The sequence below is a fragment of the Lolium rigidum genome, chromosome 6, assembly GCF_022539505.1.
Source record: "Lolium rigidum isolate FL_2022 chromosome 6, APGP_CSIRO_Lrig_0.1, whole genome shotgun sequence".
Classification (NCBI taxonomy): Eukaryota; Viridiplantae; Streptophyta; class Magnoliopsida; order Poales; family Poaceae; genus Lolium; species Lolium rigidum.
Window position 1 is genome coordinate 10,767,715 of NC_061513.1, and position 19,204 is coordinate 10,786,918.

Consider the following 19,204-nt stretch of genomic DNA (forward strand, 5'->3'; position numbering starts at 1 on the left):
AGTTGAGCACCACGTACTCTGTCTTATGGTACAAATTTCAAGATGATTCTTATGGTACAAATTTTGTCTTTCAGATATTAATATTTTTTCTTACATTTGTAATCAAACTTTATAAAATTTAACTTTGACTAAATCTAGAATGCTAACTGTGAACGGAGGGAGTAAATAAGAGGGGATGGGCCATGTGGCCATAAGTGGCTAAAAATTTGCTAAGGGGTCATGTAGGACCCAAAAGGCTTTTTTTTTTTTGCAAGTGTCATTTGGTGCCCGAGTGTGCCCAGATGGCGCAAGGGCACATTAGCCATTTTATGGGTGCTGAGGGTAGCGCAGGCAATTACGTGTGGAGGTCTGTCACTTGTCTCTGCGATGACTGACTGACTGACTGTAATACTGTGGACGAAAGTAGGTGGCATGGATCCATGGTTTGACTTGGTGATCCCGAATCAAAGACCCAACTTACTGTATGCCACTGTATGATTAGTTTACTGACACGCTGTATGCTATTCGTCTGAACTCTGAAGGTGTCACTTGTTTTTGTTTACTACTCCGCTGATGCAGTAAGTAATATACGAAGTAGCCTCCTTGGTAAGAAAGATTTGACCGTGTGTTTATATATTTAAGAATCGGCTTGTTGCAAACCGGCGTTGGTTGCACGGCGTCGCGGTGGAACGCTTGATCAGAAATTCAGAACGCATTGGCTATTGGGCACAGCCAGCAGCACAACGGCACAAGCACGCGGCGTGAAGAGAGGACATTGCAATCGAGTCAACGGAGGAGCGTTAGTGGTTGACCCTGGTCAAAGAGTCAAAGGCCGGTTGGTTGGGTGTGGGGAGCGGACAGCGGTCGGAACACGCGTGCTCCGTTTTGCTCCGGGGTCAAAGCTAGAATGCGATGGCGATGTCGCTGTGCCGGCCGCGCTCCCAACCAGTGGCACATGCATCCACCCATCGTCACGGGGGATTGGTTTTATTTTTTTTCTTTTCCATCGTCTCATACAGCTTGTAGGAGCATTTTATTACAGCTAGCAAAGCAAAAGCCAATCAAGCTACACGAGAAGATATTATAGTGCTTTAACACATTTGCATGCTTTCAGCTTCCGGGACCGTCCAATCTGGTTCAGTGGACAAGATCAAATCTAGCTTCAAAACTTGCTCCAACTCGTATATTTGTACTGCCACCACCAAACAACTTCATCCTTGCAGAATCGGCCGGCGTCTGCCTTGCGCTCATTCCCTGAATGTACAGAGCATTGGCGTCTCCTTCCGGACCTGTACTAGGCATTTCCTACCTTCTACGTAGGATGTTGCTGCCTCATCTCAATGTAGAGAGCAAGCCGATACCTCCGAGCTGGACCGGCATAGCTACCAGGTTCGTTTCTTCGGTTGCAGATCTTTGGTTACGGATCGGATGGCTTGCATTTTCCTGAGGTATTGGGAACCCCTTAACTTGCGGTTCACCTACTCCTTCACAAAAGTTGTTCAACTTTTCTTAGATATGGATGTATTTCCATATCTAGATAAAATTGAGCAACATTTTAAAATATAGAGGGAGCATTTTAATTGCTTGATCAACGTATGATGCAGATGATGAAATTCACTCATATACATACAGATTTGAAAGAAAATACAGCAATTGCTTCGAAGGATCTTCTACATTAAAAAAATTTATACATATTTTTAGAGTAATATACCGTGCAAGTGAAGCGAAGCTGGAGGCCTGAAACTACATGCGACTTCGGGGAAATGAGCAAGGAGACAGAGGGTTCATGTGCAACAATATGAAAAGAGACCGTGTCTTATTCCCATATATGCCATTTGTTCAAATCCAGCACATTGAACATGAACATACATTCTAGATGGCATGGGAAACTGGTAGCACACACATAGATTGTAGCACTAGATATCTTCTCCAAGCTACAATATACACACAACACCAATAGCCATTAGTCATCAGCATGCTGATATGGATTTATAACAAGAACTCGGACAAGAATGCCCATCTTCCAACATCATCTTTCTTTATCGTTCATTATCCAGCATCATCATCACCGTCACAAGCCTCACCGTCATGTGCCGCAACAGCACCCTTCCACTTAACATATGTAATCATATACATTGCAGTTTTCTATCTACTTCAAAGAAAACCCTAAACACTCTAGAGATATCTATCGAGGTACTATTAGATGGTACATAATCTAAACTATTTAAAGAAGCTTAACTATATAAGAAACCAATAAGGAGATGTAAATATACATGGTGTTTATATGCGTGGTTCGTGTAAATATGCAGAAGCATCTGACTTTGTAATTTTACATATTTTTCAGTCTTGAGGATTCCTTTTAATAAAATGTTTCCTTAAGAGACCAAGAATCAGAAGAAGCAACAAGTTTTTAAAAAATATTATATAAATTTACTGGAAGTTTGTTGCAGCCACAAATGCTAAAATTGTTCAAAGAAATAACATTAAATATGAACATTGAACAACAACTGCGTCACGTGGTTACTTTATTAAGTGTGATAGAAAAATACAAGAGTGTAGATTTGTAGCCTATCGTCCAATCATGCATGCGATTCGGATTTCGTGACAACTATAATTAAGTGAGGCAATCTTGTGACATCACTAGTAGAAAAAGGGCCTTTAGTCCCAATTCACAATGGGCTTTAGTCCCGGTTGTGCAACCGGGACTAAAGGGTCGAGACTAAAGGTCCCCCGTTTAGTCCCGGTTGTTTACGAACCGGGACTAAAGGTTCATCCACGTGAGTTCCGTGCGTCGGGAAGAAAATTTCTCCAGGTGAATTTTTCTAATTTTATTTTTTCTAAAAAAATTTCACTCCTTTTTTTTCTATTTTTTAAGAATTTGTATTATTTCAGTTAATTGCATAGTTTAGTCTCTAGCTCTAACTACACTTATCTCTACTCAAATGGTCAAATTTCTCGCTTGGTCACCATCCTCTCACTACTCTAGCACTAGCACGCTTAACTTCCGAATTCCATTCCGTCCCGCATCCAAGTGATTCGCGCGCATGTATATGATACTAATCATATCAATCCTATTAACATGTTGGTCGATATCACATTTCTTTATTGTTTGAATTTCAAATAATTCTTTTAATAAACAAAAGTAATGATGTAATAATAATATTGAATAAATAAATAAACATTAACTTTTTAATTTGTATTATTTTTAATTTTTTTAATTTTTTAAATATTTTCTTTTGCCAAACCTAAAACCTAAAATTTTGAAAATCTAAAAATTGGGTAAAAGTAATAGTAATATTTATGCAGGATGCAATTATTAATTTTAATTTTTTGAAAAAAATAAAATATAAAATCCGTAATTTATAGCAAAAACTAAAATCTTCCTGCTTTCGTATTTTCATTTGGAATTTTAAGAATCTAAAATTTGGCTAATCGGGTTAACCCGGGTGAATTCGGATGTAACTTTTTTCCACGATGATTTTGATATATTATAAGTTTTTTTCCGACGTTGTATGAAAAGTTAATGTGGTTTTACCATTTCTCAAACCTTTTTTGCAAAAAAGTGAAAATTTGAATTTCTTAATTTCACCGAATAGTAGGTTGCATAACATACAAGAATCTGAAAAAAAATTATATTTTGAATTTTCTATCATTTTCTTTTATATTTTACAAAGCAAAAAAAGGCGATCCACAAGGGAGGGGGGTGAAGGTGGGGACACCAACCGGGACTAAAGGGGCCTGCACTGGCCGCAGCCCACCATAGATCCCGGCCACATACTTCTATCTGCTGAAAAACACCAACAGAAAAACATTTGCATGTACATGTCAACAGTTTATGCGCGTCTGTACAGTTTCGTGAAAAACTGATATTTTATTATGGTCGATGTAAAAAGACAAAACATATCTCACAAAAGGTTTTATTTGTAGCATCAAAATTTATCTTTTTTACATAACCCAAACGATAAGTCGATTTTTCACGGGAAGACTTCATATAGGCCAGTCAATTTGCGTCGCCCCGCTGGAGATGGTGGCAGACGCATTTCTGGTCACGCCGGACACAAACGGTCGCTCACGCCGCTGGAGATGCCCTAAGGCCAGTTAGAGAAGTGGAATACTATAAAAGGAAGGTGTGACCTCCGTGGCTAAAATTTTGCCTAGGGGGCATCTAGAACCCAAAGTTCTGTTTTGTTTTGCAAGAGTCATTTCGTGTCCGAATGTGCCCAGATGACACAAGGGCAGATTAGCCTTTTTTTCAATCGGTGAAGAGGGTAGCGCAGGCAATTGGGTGTGGAGGTCTGTCACTTGTCTCTGCGATGACTGACTGACTGACTGTGATACTGTGGAGGAATACCCAGTGTGGAGGAAGGCGACGCGGATCGCTGCCACTAGTTCGAAAGGCAGTGCCGCGCGCGCGCGCATCCTTGGTTTGACTTGGTGATCACTAATCAAGCACCCAACTTACTGTATGCTAGTAGTATAATTAGTTTACTGACACACTGACGGTATGCTATTCGTCTGAAGGTGTCACTTGTTTTTGTTTACTCGGCGCGTGGTTGATGCTATGGTGGATGCAGCAAGTAATCTAGAGTAGGAGTAGCTGAAACAGTCGACCCACCGGGAAGCAACCTCCTTGTTAATGAGGGATTTGACCGTGTGTTTGTATAAGAATCGGCTTGCTGCAAACCGGCGTTGGCTACACGGCGTCGCGGTTGATCAGAAATTCAGAATGCATGGGCAATTGGGCACACCCAGCGGCACAACGGCACAGGCACGCGGCACAGGCGAGTCAACGTTAGTGGTTGACCTGGGTCAAAGAATGGGAGGCCAGATCAGAATCAGAGACAGTGGTCGGAACACGCGTGTTTCATTTTCTTCGGGGGTCGAACAAGGCCATGTCTTGCGGCAGCTCCAGAACATGGGGCGGATTCACACATCATGCTCCCCTCCGTCTCAAGACATCCAAAGAATGTTTCGACCACGTGAAGAAATGCTAAATAACCCCTCCTTCCGATGATTTGAAACTCGAATCAGATTGCACATCGTGATCCGTCTCACCTCACCTCGCGATCGAGTAACTTCTTCCTTGCACGGCGTCTGTCTGCTTCCCTGAATGTACATAGCAGGCTGCAGTGCGCTCCTTCCCTGAATGCACAGCATCGTCCTCTCCTTCCTCGCCTCTACTAGGCATTTCCTACCTTCTAGGATATTGCTGCCTCATCTCAATGTCTAGAGCAAGCCGACGCCTCCGAGCTGGGCCAGCGTAGCTACTAGCTAGGTTCGTTTCTTCAGTTGCAGATCGAATGTTTTGAAGAAATATCTCTTTGATTGGGTTGATTGCGGCATGGTTTGCATTTTCCTGGGATATTGTGGATTCCTTAACTTGCGGTTCACCAATTTTAATTGTTTGATCAGCACATGATGCGGATCACGAAATCCACTCATATAAGTAGAGATTCGAAAGAAAATACAATAATTGTTTCAAAGGATTTTTTGTTTTGGAAATTGTAATACAAATTATTCAGGGGTATGTACTAGGCGCAACTAATGATACAATTATTCAATAATCAAGAATCGCCCCAGAGTAAGAATTATCATTTAAAAACTAATAGAATACAATTAGAAAGGAAACCAAAACAAAACCCAATGAAGACTGTTACACGGTAACTACAGTATGCAGCTTTGAACTCAGCTCTCGTACTCTACCTAAAAACATGGTGGTCCTATAGCTGGGTATTAATATCTGTTCCGATTGAGTTGCCAATATAGGTCAGGCTGAAATCACAAAGAAACCAACTCCAGTTCTGAGTCTGTATCGTATCTAGTAGGCAGTAAGTAATTCATCTTCACCAAGCACATGATGTACTGCAATCATCTTATAATCCACACCCTGTAACACTTTTAGCTACAAACAATGTTCTAATATCTGTTGTATTAGGTAAAGAATCATTTGTTGAATCACAATGCGAGATCGCTGTCGCTAAGATCAGTTATCTAAACCAGGACAAATTGGTGTATTGTTTCTAATTATATTATAAATTTGTGACTTTGACTGTCCAAATAGCAGGTTATATTATGGCACTAAAATACTTACTAGAGAAAATTATGCAGGCAGTTGATGGGAGAAAATCTATCTGGACTGAATGTTAACGAACTGCAGTCCATAGAGAATCAGCTGGAACTGGAAGTACATGCTAGCAATGAAAAAATGGCAACAGAGTATGAATCACCCGATGTTGCACATTAATCCAGCAAATTTTTATAGTTCTAAACAACATGTAAACATATATCAAACTCCTACCAAGCCTCATACAAAATAGACTAACTTGGATCCCCACTGCCGCGAATGTATTGCACTAGGTGCTTCAATTTTTAGGAATGAGGTTTGAGTGAATATATTACACTAGATGCAGCTGAACTGATCAAGACCACATGCCATCAAGCCCTGCACATACATTTACACACACACCCACAATTGCAGACACATGCTTGCATAATATACAATCTAAACTCATTCCTCAAAAACCCAATCAATTGTTTTGGGGGCGAAGTGTCAGTTTAACTTGCTGCTTGATCCTATGCCATCCTTGCTCTCAAATTGTCAAGTAACCCAACAGGTAGAACCTGTCGGAAACTTTGGGAGGCCTGGAACTCTAGAACTAGTGCAATTATGCCATTTGGATCCACGGTGACAAGCTTTTTGATGTGTATGATTTGTGTGCTAATGAAAAACTGGTATCACAAATTCACTTACATGGAGCAGCACGCACATGAGAACATGGACGTACAGAAGACAGAGACGAGGAGAAGGCGACGCGCCGGCGACCACCGAAACACGTGCCGCCGACACCACCCGTCGACTCCTACCATTTGACCGCGAAAGGAAGGAGTTCGTCGGCCTCCTACCACCTCCCGCACCACCGCCGAGACGACACGGGCGGCGCGCCGCGATGAAAGCTAGGAACCGCTCCCAGAACTACGTGGTAGGCTTGGCCTTGACGAGCGACGAAGACGACGCCATCGATCTTGGATCCACGCAGGGGCCAACGCCGCCGCCGCCGACGGTGGTAGGTAGTACATCAGATGGGTCGGTGCGCGCGGCGATTGTGAGGAAGGCGACCGATAAGGTGAGGAAGGCGGCCGAGGATTCGCTGCCCACCGTCGTGTTCCTCTCCATCTGGGGCGGTGGCGCCGGAGTTGGGGAATAGACAGAGCGGTGCCGCTGACGGAACCCTCGCAGCAATGTCGCTAAAGAACGGCTGAACGAAAATCCCCACCCGCACCTGTGGTGATCGGCAACTGGCTGGCCACACCTGTGGGCCGTCTATTGGGCCAGGCCCATCTACTTTTTTTTTACAAAGGTGCGAAAATTTCCAGAGGTATGTAACATACCTCTCAAGTTTTGAACTGTGGTATGAAATTATTTGGACCATTGGATGGACGAAAATTAATGGTTGTTATTCATTTGAGGGTACCACAAAAGAATCCTATTTTTAGAGTAATATACCATGGAAGGGAAGCGAAGCTGGAGGCCTGAAACTACAAGGGACTTGGGGCAAATGAGCACGGAGACAGAGTGTTCATGTGCAACAATATGGAAAGAGACAGGGTCATATGCCATGTGTTCAAATCCAGTCCCTTGAACATGAACATGCGGTTTAGATGGTCTAGGAAACTGCTGTCATGGGCTACCTACTTCCCGAACCTCCGTGTCTAGGTCCTGCCGACCTAGACTGCAAATGATTTACCATCATCAAACTACTCATATAGGTACATTATTGTTTTTTCGAACCGGGAAATGGACCGAACCGAGCGGGGCACGTACATAGGTTGTAGCACTACAAATCTTCTTCAAGCTGCAATATACACACAACACCAAGGGCCATGAGCCATCGCAGCCTTCTGATATAGATATATGACAAGAACTCAGACAAAAACACCCATCTTCCAACATCGTATATCTTCATTGTCCATTATCAAGCATCATCATCACTGTCACAAGCGTCACCACCATATATATGCCGCCCCAGCACCCTTGCACTTAACCTATGTAATCATATACATTATAGTTTTCTATCTACTTAAAAGAAAAATCTAAACAGTCTAGATACATCTATCGATGTATCTATTAGATAGTACCCAGTTTAAGCTATTTCAAAGAAGCTTAACTATCTAAGAAACCAATAAGGAGATGTAAATATGCATTGTGTTCATATGTGTGGCTCCCCTGTAAATATGTAGAAGCATGTAAGTTCACATATTTTTCGTTCTTGAGGATTCCTTTTAATCAAATGTTTCCTTAAGAGACAACGAATCGGAAGAAGCAACAAGTTTTTAGAAATATTATGTAAATTTACTGGAAGCATGTTTGCAACCACAAATGCTAAAATTGTTTGAAAGAAGTAACACTAAATATGAATATTCAACAACAACATTGGCACTTGGTTAATTTATTAAGTGTGATAGAAAAATATAATTAAGAGACCTCTATGATTCAGTGAACTCCATCGTCTTCAGATCGCACTCACAAACTCGCCATGCTGGTCTGTCATTCTACCGCATGCGAAGGGGCATTGTGTATAAATTGAGTACTTGTTAAGTTTGGACTATGTGTCTTTGTTGTGTTAGAAATACATGTTAAATTAATATGAAAATTGTATAGGGCACGTTAGTCAGAATGCATGTGGATGTCGGCGTCCATAGGCCTGCTTTAGCCACACCGCGAAAAAACTCTTCATGACATCACCGACAACCCGCAGTAGAGAACCAGGACTTGCAGATAAGTCCCACATAATATTCTAGTCCCACCTTCTTGTCCCGCAACATTCTTCCACAAAAAAAACATGCAACCCAAAATATAATGTCTACGTGTTAGGCTGGTCCAAGTCATGGTTAGAGAGTAGGTAATTAAGTCTGGTTAGGTTTCTATGTCAACAAGTGGTACTTGTCCAGCTTGGAGCCCAGGCTAGAATTTTGTAATGTAGGTAGCAGTTCGTGACCATGTTGTTTATTACTACCTCCGTCCCAAGGAATAAGGCGCACACGTATTCCAAGGCGAACTTTGACCATAAAAATTAAGCAACAAAATCTTGGTTATATTATATGTAATTAGTATCGTTGGATTCGTATTGAAAAACACTTTCTAATGATGTTAATTTCATACAAACAATCTTTATATATTTGAAGTAATTCTTAGTCAAACGAAAAGCACGTAAAACGAGGGCGCCTTATTCCTTGAATCGGAGGTAGTAGGAGTTTAAGTAGGTTTATCACTAGCTAGGTTACGTCCTATATATACAAGGGCCGTGAGAATATAATCCGTGAGAAAGAAATAAACATAAATTTTATAGGGTGCGCACGAACCCTTGGCTATAGATTTTGGTGCGTCCGTATTCAGCTAATTCGTTCGAACGGTATAAACTTGGTCCATGAAATTACCAAGAGGTATATGTTTTCAATTGTGCAAAAGAAATACAATGACATATATTTATATACATTGTTTTGTGTAGCATAGTCTCAATGATTGATGAGTGCATTCTTAGCATGTTTTTGCATCGTTATTTCATTAAGTTATCGTTGAGTAGAAGTAGGATTTTTGTATTTCACCGCGCCGCCGTGTCCTTTTATGATTATCTACGTAGGATTTGGAAACAATAAGTTGATGATGAAATATCAATGAAAACTCTCATTTTCTGGCATTTGACGTGATAGAAATTATTTTAGCACTTAGTGATGCATTTGGGCGAAACGACAATGCGAGGACCACTTCTAGTAACTTTAACGGGCATCGGTATGGGCAAGGCCCGCCCATACCGTCCGCTCGTACGCCCTGCTAGAAGCACAACTTTTTCAAATATTGTAACCAGGCGCAGACGGTGTAGAGATCAGAGACACACAACTCCTTAAAACAGAAAAACACTGCCCCAAATCAGATCTAGAGAAGAAACTTTGGAGAAGACAATATCCGGACTTATACATGGATCCTCGGAGTACAAGGCATCATCCCCTTGATGGCGTGTATTTCACACGTTCGTTGGGCAACCCCAAGAGGAAGGTATGATGAGCACAGCAGCAAGTTTTCCCTCAGAAAGAAACCAAGGTTTATCGAACCAGGAGGAGCCAAGAAGCACGTTGAAGGTTGATGGCGGCGGGATGTAGTGCGGCGCAACACCGGAGATTCCGGCGCCAACGTGGAACCTGCACAACACAACCAAAGTACTTTGCCCCAACGAAACAGGTGAGGTTGTCAATCTCACCGGCTTGCTGTAACAAAGGATTAACCGTATTGTGTGGAAGATGATTGTTTGCAGAGAAAACAGTAGAAACAAGTATTGCGAGTAGATTGTATTTCGAGTAAAGAGAATTGGACTGGGGTCCACAGTTCACTAGAGGTGTCTCTCCCATAAGACGAACAAGCATGTTGGGTGAACAAATTACAGTTGGGCAATTGACAAATAAAGAGAGCATGACCATGCACATACATATCATGATGAGTATAGTGAGATTTAATTGGGCATTACGACAAAGTACATAGACCGCCATCCAACTGCATCTATGCCTAAAAAGTCCACCTTCAGGTTATCATCCGAACCCCTCCAGTATTAAGTTGCAAAGCAACGGACAATTGCATTAAGTATGGTGCGTAATGTAATCAACAACTACATCCTTAGACATAGCATCAATGTTTTATCCCTAGTGGCAACAGCACAACACAACCTTAGAACTTTCTCATCAATTGTCCCAGGTGTCAATGCAGGCATGAACCCACTATCGAGCATAAGTACTCCCTCTTGGAGTTAAAAGCATCTACTTGGCCAGAGCATCTACTAATAACGGAGAGCATGCAAGATCATAAACAACACATAAGCATAACTTTGATAATCAACATAACAAGTATTCTCTATTCATCGGATCCCAACAAACGCAACATATAGAATTACATATAGATGATCTTGATCATGTTAGGCAGCTCACAAGATCCGACAATGATAGCACAATGGGGAGAAGACAACCATCTAGCTACTGCTATGGACCCATAGTCCAGGGGTATACTACCCACTCATCACTCCGGAGGCGACCATGGCGGTGTAGAGTCCTCCGGGAGATGATTCCCCTTTCCGGCAAGGTGCCGGAGGCGATCTCCAGGATCCCCCGAGATGGGATCGGCGGCGACGGCGTCTCAGTAAGGTTTTCCGTATCGTGGCTCTCGGTACTGGGGGTTTCGTCACGGAGGCTTTAAGTAGGCGGAAGGGCAAGTCGAGAGGCGGCACGGGGGGCCCACACCATAGGCCGGCGCGGCCGGGGGTGGGGCCGCGCCGCCCTAGGGTTTGGCCACCCCGTGGCCCCTCTTCGTCTCGTCTTCGGTCTTCCGGAAGCTTCGTGAGAAAATAGGCCTCTGGGCTTTTATTTCGTCCAATTCCGAGAATATTTCTTTACTAGGATTTACGAAACCAAAAACGCGAAACAACGAACCGGCACTTCGGCATCTTGTTAATAGGTTAGTTCCGAAAAATGCACGAATATGACATAAAGTGTGCATAAAACATGTAGATAACATCAATAATGTGGCATGGAACACAAGAAATTATCGATACGTTGGAGACGTATCAGCATCCCCAAGCTTAGTTACGCTCGTCCCGAGCGGGTAAAACGATAACAAAGATAATTTCTGGAGTGACATGCCATCATAAACTTGATCATACTATTTGTAAAGCATATGTAGAGAATGCAGCGATCAAAACAATGGTGATGACATGAGTAAACAAGTGAATCATAAAGCAAAGACTTTTCATGAATAGCACTTTAAGACAAGCATCAATAAGTCTTGCATAAGAGTTAACTCATAAAGCAATAATTCAAAGTAAGGTATTGAAGCAACACAAAAGAAGATTAAGTTTCAGCGGTTGCTTTCAACTTGTAACATATATATCTCATGGATATTGTCAACATAGAGTAATATAATAAGTGCAATAAGCAAGTATGTAAGAATCAATGCACAGTTCACACAAGTGTTTGCTTCTTGAGGTGGATAGAAATAGGTGAACCGACTCAACATTGAAAGTAAAAGAATGGTCCTCATAGAGGAAAAGCATCGATTGCTATATTTGTGCTAGAGCTTTGATTTTGAAAACATGAAACAATTTTGTCAACGATAGTAATAAAGCATATGCATCATGTAAATTATATCTTATAAGTTGCAAGCCTCATGCATAGTGTACTAATAGTGCTCGCACCTTGTCCTAATTAGCTTGGACTACCTGGATTATCACCTGCAATACATATGCTTTAACCAAGTTTCACAAAGGGGTACCTCTATGCCGCTCGTACAAAGGTCTAAGGAGAAAGCTCGCATTTGGATTTCTCGCTTTTGATTATTCTCAACTTAGACATCCATACCGGGACAACATAGACAACGAGATAATGGACTCCTCTTTTAATGCTTTAAGCATTTGACAACAATTAATTCTTTTCTCATTAGAGATTTGAGGATGTTTGTCCAAAACTGAAACTTCCACCATGAATCATGGCTTTAGTTAGCGGCCCAATGTTCTTCTCTCACAATATGCATGCTCAAACCATTCAACTCGAGTGTAGATCGCCCTTACTTCGGACAAGACGAACATGCATAGCAACTCACATGAAATTCAACAATGAGTTGATGGCGTTCCCAGTAAACATGGTTATCGCACAACAAGCAACTTAATAAGAGATAAAGTGCATAATTACATATTCAATACCACAATAGTTTTTAAGCTATTTGTCCCATGAGCTATATATTGCAAAGGTGAATGATGGAATTTTAAAGGTAGCACTCAAGCAATTTACTTTGGAATGGCGGATAAATACCATGTAGTAGGTAGGTATGGTGGACACAAATGGCATAGTGGTTGGCTCAAGTATTTTGGATGCATGAGAAGTATTCCCTCTCGATACAAGGTTTAGGCTAGCAAGGCTATTTGAAACAAACACAAGGATGAACCGGTGCAGCAAAACTCACATAAAAGACATATTGAAAGCATTATAAGACTCTACACCGTCTTCCTTGTTGTTCAAACTCAATACTAGAAATTATCTAGACCTTAGAGAAACCAAATATGCAAACCAAATTTTAGCATGCTCTATGTATTTCTTCATTAATGGGTGCAAAGCATATGATGCAAGAGCTTAAACATGAGCACAACAATTTCCAAGTATCACATTACCCAAGACATTTATAGCAATTACTACATGTATCATTTTCCAATTCCAACCATATAACAATTTAACGAAGGAGAAACTTCGCCATGAATACTATGAGTAGAAACCAAGGACATATTTGTCCATATGCTACAGCGGAGCGTGTATCTCTCCCATAAAGTGAATGCTAGGATCCATTTTATTCAAACAAAACAAAAATAAAAACAAACCGACGCTCCAAGAAAAAGCACATAAGATGTGGCCGAATAAAAATGTAGTTTCAGGGGAGGAACCTGATAATTTGTTGATGAAGAAGGGGATGCCTTGGGCATCCCCAAGCTTAGACGCTTGAGTCTTCTTGATATATGCAGGGGTGAACCACCGGGTGCATCCCCAAGCTTAGAGCTTTCACTCTCCTTGATCATGTTGCATCATACTCCTCTCTTGATCCTTGAAAACTTCCTCCACACCAAACTCGAAACAACTCATTAGAGGGTTAGTGCACAATATAAATTGACATATTCAGAGGTGACACAATCATTCTTAACACTTCTGGACATTGCATAATGCTACTGGACATTAGTGGATCAAAGAAATTCATCCAACATAGCGAAAGAGGCAATGCGAAATAAAAGGCAGAATCTGTCAAAACAGAACAGTTCGTATTGACGAATTTTAAAATGGCACCAGACTTGCTCAAATGAAAATGCTCAAATTGAATGAAAGTTGCGTACATATCTGAGGATCATGCACGTAAATTGGCATAATTTTCTGAGCTTCCTGCAGGGCAGTGGGCTCAGATTCGTGACAGCAAAGAAATCTGGAACTGCGCAGTAATCCAAATCTAGTACTTACTTTTCTATCAATGGCTTAACTTGGCACAACAAAACTCAAAACTAAGATAAGGAGAGGTTGCTACAGTAGTAAACAACTTCCAAGACACAAAATAAAAACAAAGTACTGTAGGTAAAAACATGGGTTGTCTCCCATAAGCGCTTTTCTTTAACGCCTTTCAGCTAGGCGCAGAAAGTGTGTATCAAGTAACATCGAGAGATGAAGCATCAACATCATTACCAGCGGTGTTGGGAGTTTTATCAATTTTAGGCCTATAGTAATTCTTTGGTTTAGGCACCTTAGAGACATACATGAATTTTTGCTCCTTACCCACATAAGCTTTCTCATTAAATTTAAGAGAAGAAAAAGTTGAACCCAATTTTCTCATAGCTTCTTCAAGTTTACCAATTCTATGGGTTTGATTATCATGGATAGCACAAGTTTCTAGAGTAGCAATTCTTTCATTAATTCCTCCTAGGATTTTATCAAGTTTATCGGTATTATCCGAGTAATATTTCCATTTTAGTTTCAATGCTACAATTTTTCTCTATGGTTTCCAATTTTTTCATAACATCCTCAAGGGAGGTTTCACTTTTAGTTTCATTAACAGGTGGTGTTCCAAATAAACTCTCAATAATGCAACTAGCTTCTAAAGCGGGAGCACCTAGGAAGTTACCTCCTCGAGACAATCAAGAACATATCTATTCCAGCTAGAGATACCAACATAAAAATTCCTGAGTAGGATAGTGGTGGAGTGTTTCTTAGTGCACCTATTATGGGCATCACTAATTCTATACCAAGCATCTTTTAAACATTCTCCCCCTTGTTGCTTAAATGAACGAACTTCAACTTCAAGATTACTCATTTTAGCGATTCTTCATATGCGTGTCTCCTGTAAATATGTAGAAGCATGTAATTTCACATATTTTTCGATTTTGAGGACTCCTTTCAACAAAATGTTTCCTTAAGAGACAACGAATCAGAAGAAGCAACACGTTTTTTAGAAATAATATATAAATTTATTGGAAGCGTGTTTGCAACCACAAATGCTAAAATTGTTTCAAAGAAGTAACACTAAATATGAATATTCAACAAAAACATTGGCACGTGGTTAATTTATTAAGTGTGATAGAAAAATATAATTAAGAGACCTATACAGATTCAGGGAACTCTGTGGTCTTAAGATCACACTCACAAACTCGCCATACTAGTCTGTCATTCCAGCGCATGCGAAGCGGCATTGTGGATAAATTGAGTGCTTGTTCATTTTGGACTCCGTGTCTTTGTTGTGTTAGAAATACATGTTAACTTAATATAAAAAAATTATAGGCCATGTTAGTCAGAATGCAGGTGGACATCGGCGTCAATAGGCCCGCTTTAGCCAGACCATGAAAAAACTCATGGTGACATCATCGACAACCTGAAATCGAAAACCAAGCCTTTCAGATAAGTCCCACATAATATTCTAGTCACGCCTTCTTGTCGCGCAACATTCTTCGACAAACAAACATGCAACCCAAAATATAATGTCTACGTGTTAGGCTAGGTGGTCAGGTTTCTATGTCAACAAGTAGTACTTGTCCAGCTTGGAGCCCGAGCTAAAATTCTGTAATGTAGGTAGCAGTTCGTGGCCATGTTGTTTACTAGGAGTTTAAGTCGGTTTAGTACTAGCTAGCTAATGTCCTATATATACAAGGGCCGTGAGAATGTAAACTGTGAGAAAGAAATAAACATAAAATTTATAGGGTGCTGATGCACCGTTGGCTATAGATTTTGGTGCGTCCGTATTCCTCTAATTTGATGTGATCGAGGATGAAGTCGAGGAGAATGAAGATGTCGTCCCGATGGGCTAGACATGGAGAACGAGGAATTCTTGGATAAACCTCCAAAGGGAAGATCTTCTAACTATGAAGTCTATGAAGACAAGTTGATTTGCATGTCTTGGAAAATGATTGGCCTTGATGCGGCCATCGGCACTGAGAAACCGGGGAATGCATATTGGAACCATATGACCGATTACTTCAATGCAATTATGCAAACACCGATGGAAATCACCGATCAATGGACTATATTACTTTAGTGCAAACACCAAGTGTTTTCATGAGCAGAGACATGGGTACTTCCATGGGTGGTGACATTCCTTCCATGGCCAGCGGCATGGGTGGTGGCATTTCTTACAACATCACCAATGTTAGTGATGATACCAATGGTGAATAGACACCACAAGAATACGGTTACAATGGAGGCATCGGAACAAATGGAGGGGCAACTCTCATTGAGCCATGATGAGTGGTTTTGGTATGGTTCTTGTGTGTTTGTGAAACTATGTTGTTTGTCTATTTTTATTTGTCAAACTTCGCATATGTTTGTGTCTATGCTGAACCATGCTATGGTTGTTGAACTATGCAATGCTTGAACTTGATGATATGTTTGTGATGAACGTGATGATATGTGTGTACTTGATCTTAATACCGATATTATTTATCATATGTGTGACATTTAATATTCAGCATAGTTAATCCATATGTTTGGAAATCTAAAATATACATCACCTAGGTGGTGATGTAAAATACATCATCTGCAAGAACACTTTCAAAGGAGAGGTGATCTATTTTATATCATCTGAGTTTTGAAAGCAAAAAAAAATGATGTAAAAAATTGAAAAGGACCAAAAATAGGTTATGAGTTTTACATCATATGACGTAAACTATAAATCATTTGCTAAAGATGCTCCGAGGGATACCACAGGAAACTGGGTGTGGGGGCTATCACTAGTGTCTGCGTTGACCGACTCTAGCTAATACTGTGGATGAAAGTAGGTGGCAACACGGAGTCTAGAGGAAGGCGACATGGAACCATAGCTTCAAAGGTAGTGCAACACGCGCATCCTTGGTTTGTCATGGCCGGTGATGCTATAGTTAGTTACTGGCACGCGACATGCTATTCGTTTGAAGGAAGGAAAAAAAGACTAAGTGCTACGTGAATAACGTCATCTCGTGTTTGTTTTGATGTCACACTATTTATGTTAGATTTCTCTTTTTTTTTTTGTTTCTCCAAGGGTATTCCGAATTTGATTATTCAAGTTATAGAAAATTTGCATACACATCATTTAAACATCCTCAAATTTATTTCAGATTTTTTTGATATTTGTAATTTAAAATTTTAAGAATGCTACCATGGTATTAAATAATGGGAGGTACCACTGGATATGCTCGTGTGTGCGTGGTTCATGTTATGATGGCAACAACTCTCATTTCCTCTCTTCATTTCTCTCTCTTCACCCCTCCCAATTGAGAGTCTCCCGTGCATGCTCTCATAATGCTCCCCCCTTTTCCCTCCAGCAGCGCCGCTAGGAGTGGGGATGGGAGGAGAGGCTGGGTCTCTCTTGTAAAGAGTAGCCGTAGGTTTAAGCTTTATGCTTGCCTTTATGGCGTATGGCCTTGTGCCGTTATCCTAGAGTTCCCCCATGGCATACGCAAGCAATGTCTTGGGGTCGCCGGCATGTTCCTCTGGCTTTCCTTCATGGTGGAGGCGACGAGAGGGAGGCTGATCTAGCGGGAACTTCTCTAATAAGATCGGGGAAGTTCCTCCTCCAATCGATTTTTTGAACGGGGATAGGGTCCAAAGACCCTATAAGCTGCATATATTAACCATCCTTATTTACTTTGTAGGTTTCTTTTTGTAAATGCAGAGGGCTGTAGCGTAATTTGTTGTCTATCCAATGTTAATTTGTTGTCTATCCAATGTCCTTTATGTAATTTTTGTACACCCATCGCTTTGTATTAATGCAGTTTTCGGGCCGAAAAAAAAAAGAAAGAATGCTGGTAGTTATCATCCAGCTGAGACTACTCATAGTGGGAGTAACATAGCTAGTAACATCACACATCTCAAGACATTTTTGTGACATGGCATGATAATAAATGAAAAAAAAGAGTGAGGTGGGAACTAGCTACTCCCTCCGTCCTCAAATAAGTGGACATCTAGCCTCTAAACTTTGTCCATAAAAGAGTGTACTCCTATCTTCCCAATGCAATTTAATTGCTTCTCTCTCATCGCACGGAAATCAAACCCAATAATATTGAGCACATATTCTTCTTGCTTTTTACATGCAATTAGCTTATTGGAGGTGAAAGAATTAAAGAGGAGAGATGCATGTTCCCAATGTACTTTTCACTCCACCTCATAATTTATCTTGAAAATCCCGCATGTACACTTATTTGTGGACGGAGGGAGTATGTTACCATAACATCACACTTTTCAAGATAAGATGAGTCTACAATCTAATAAATATAAATGCATGACATCACATATAAGTAACTATCCACTATGGCTGATCCCTTGAGTAGTAACATAAGGTAGTAAAATTCACCATATTACTACTCTATATTACTCCCCGCTATGAATAGTCTGAAACCCACCAGGCCGGGTAATGCGTACTCCGGCCGTTCTGCCTCGAAAGAATGGGGCTGGGCATGCAAACCGGCATTGGCTGCACGGCGTCGTTGATCAGAAATTCAGAGTGCATGGGGAATTGGTTGGGCACATCAGCACAACAACGGAGGCACAAAGTACCATGTGGTAGACATGGTGAGCAACTAATCAATTGTTATACAAACAACGGAGGCACAAAGTGCCAAGAGGACATTGGCACGAGGTACAAGTAAGAGCATCTCCACTCGTCTCCCCACAGAGCCCCCCACGGCCACTTTTTTTCATCCGGACGGCGAAAAACGGCCCAGTCAGGCCCCCGGTTCCTCGTTTTGGTCCGGATTTGAGCCTATTTTCGTCCGGACTCCCCATGCCATCCTCGGTTTCCCGGGGTCTCCCGGGGACTCCGGATGAAGCTAAACCAACCGCCCACGCCCACGTGTCTCCTCTTTCGTCCGGATTCCCGAGCCATCCTCTTTTTCCCCGAAACGCCGCTTGGGGAGCACACGACTGGGAAACTACTCCTCCCCACGCCAAATCTTCCTCCAATCCGGACGAAAATTTCGCCGGATTTGGACGTGGGGAGCGCCAACGAGTGGGGATGCTCTAAGACGCGTTAGTGGTTGACCCGGGGTACAGCGGTCGGAACACGCGTGCTCCCTTTTCTTCCGGGGTAAAACATGGCGATACCGATGTCTAGCCGGCACATCATCCACCCATCATGCGTTTAAGTCGATCATGGGGGATTAGTTAATTCACCCATAGGCTCGCTGCTTATTTTCACAATCAC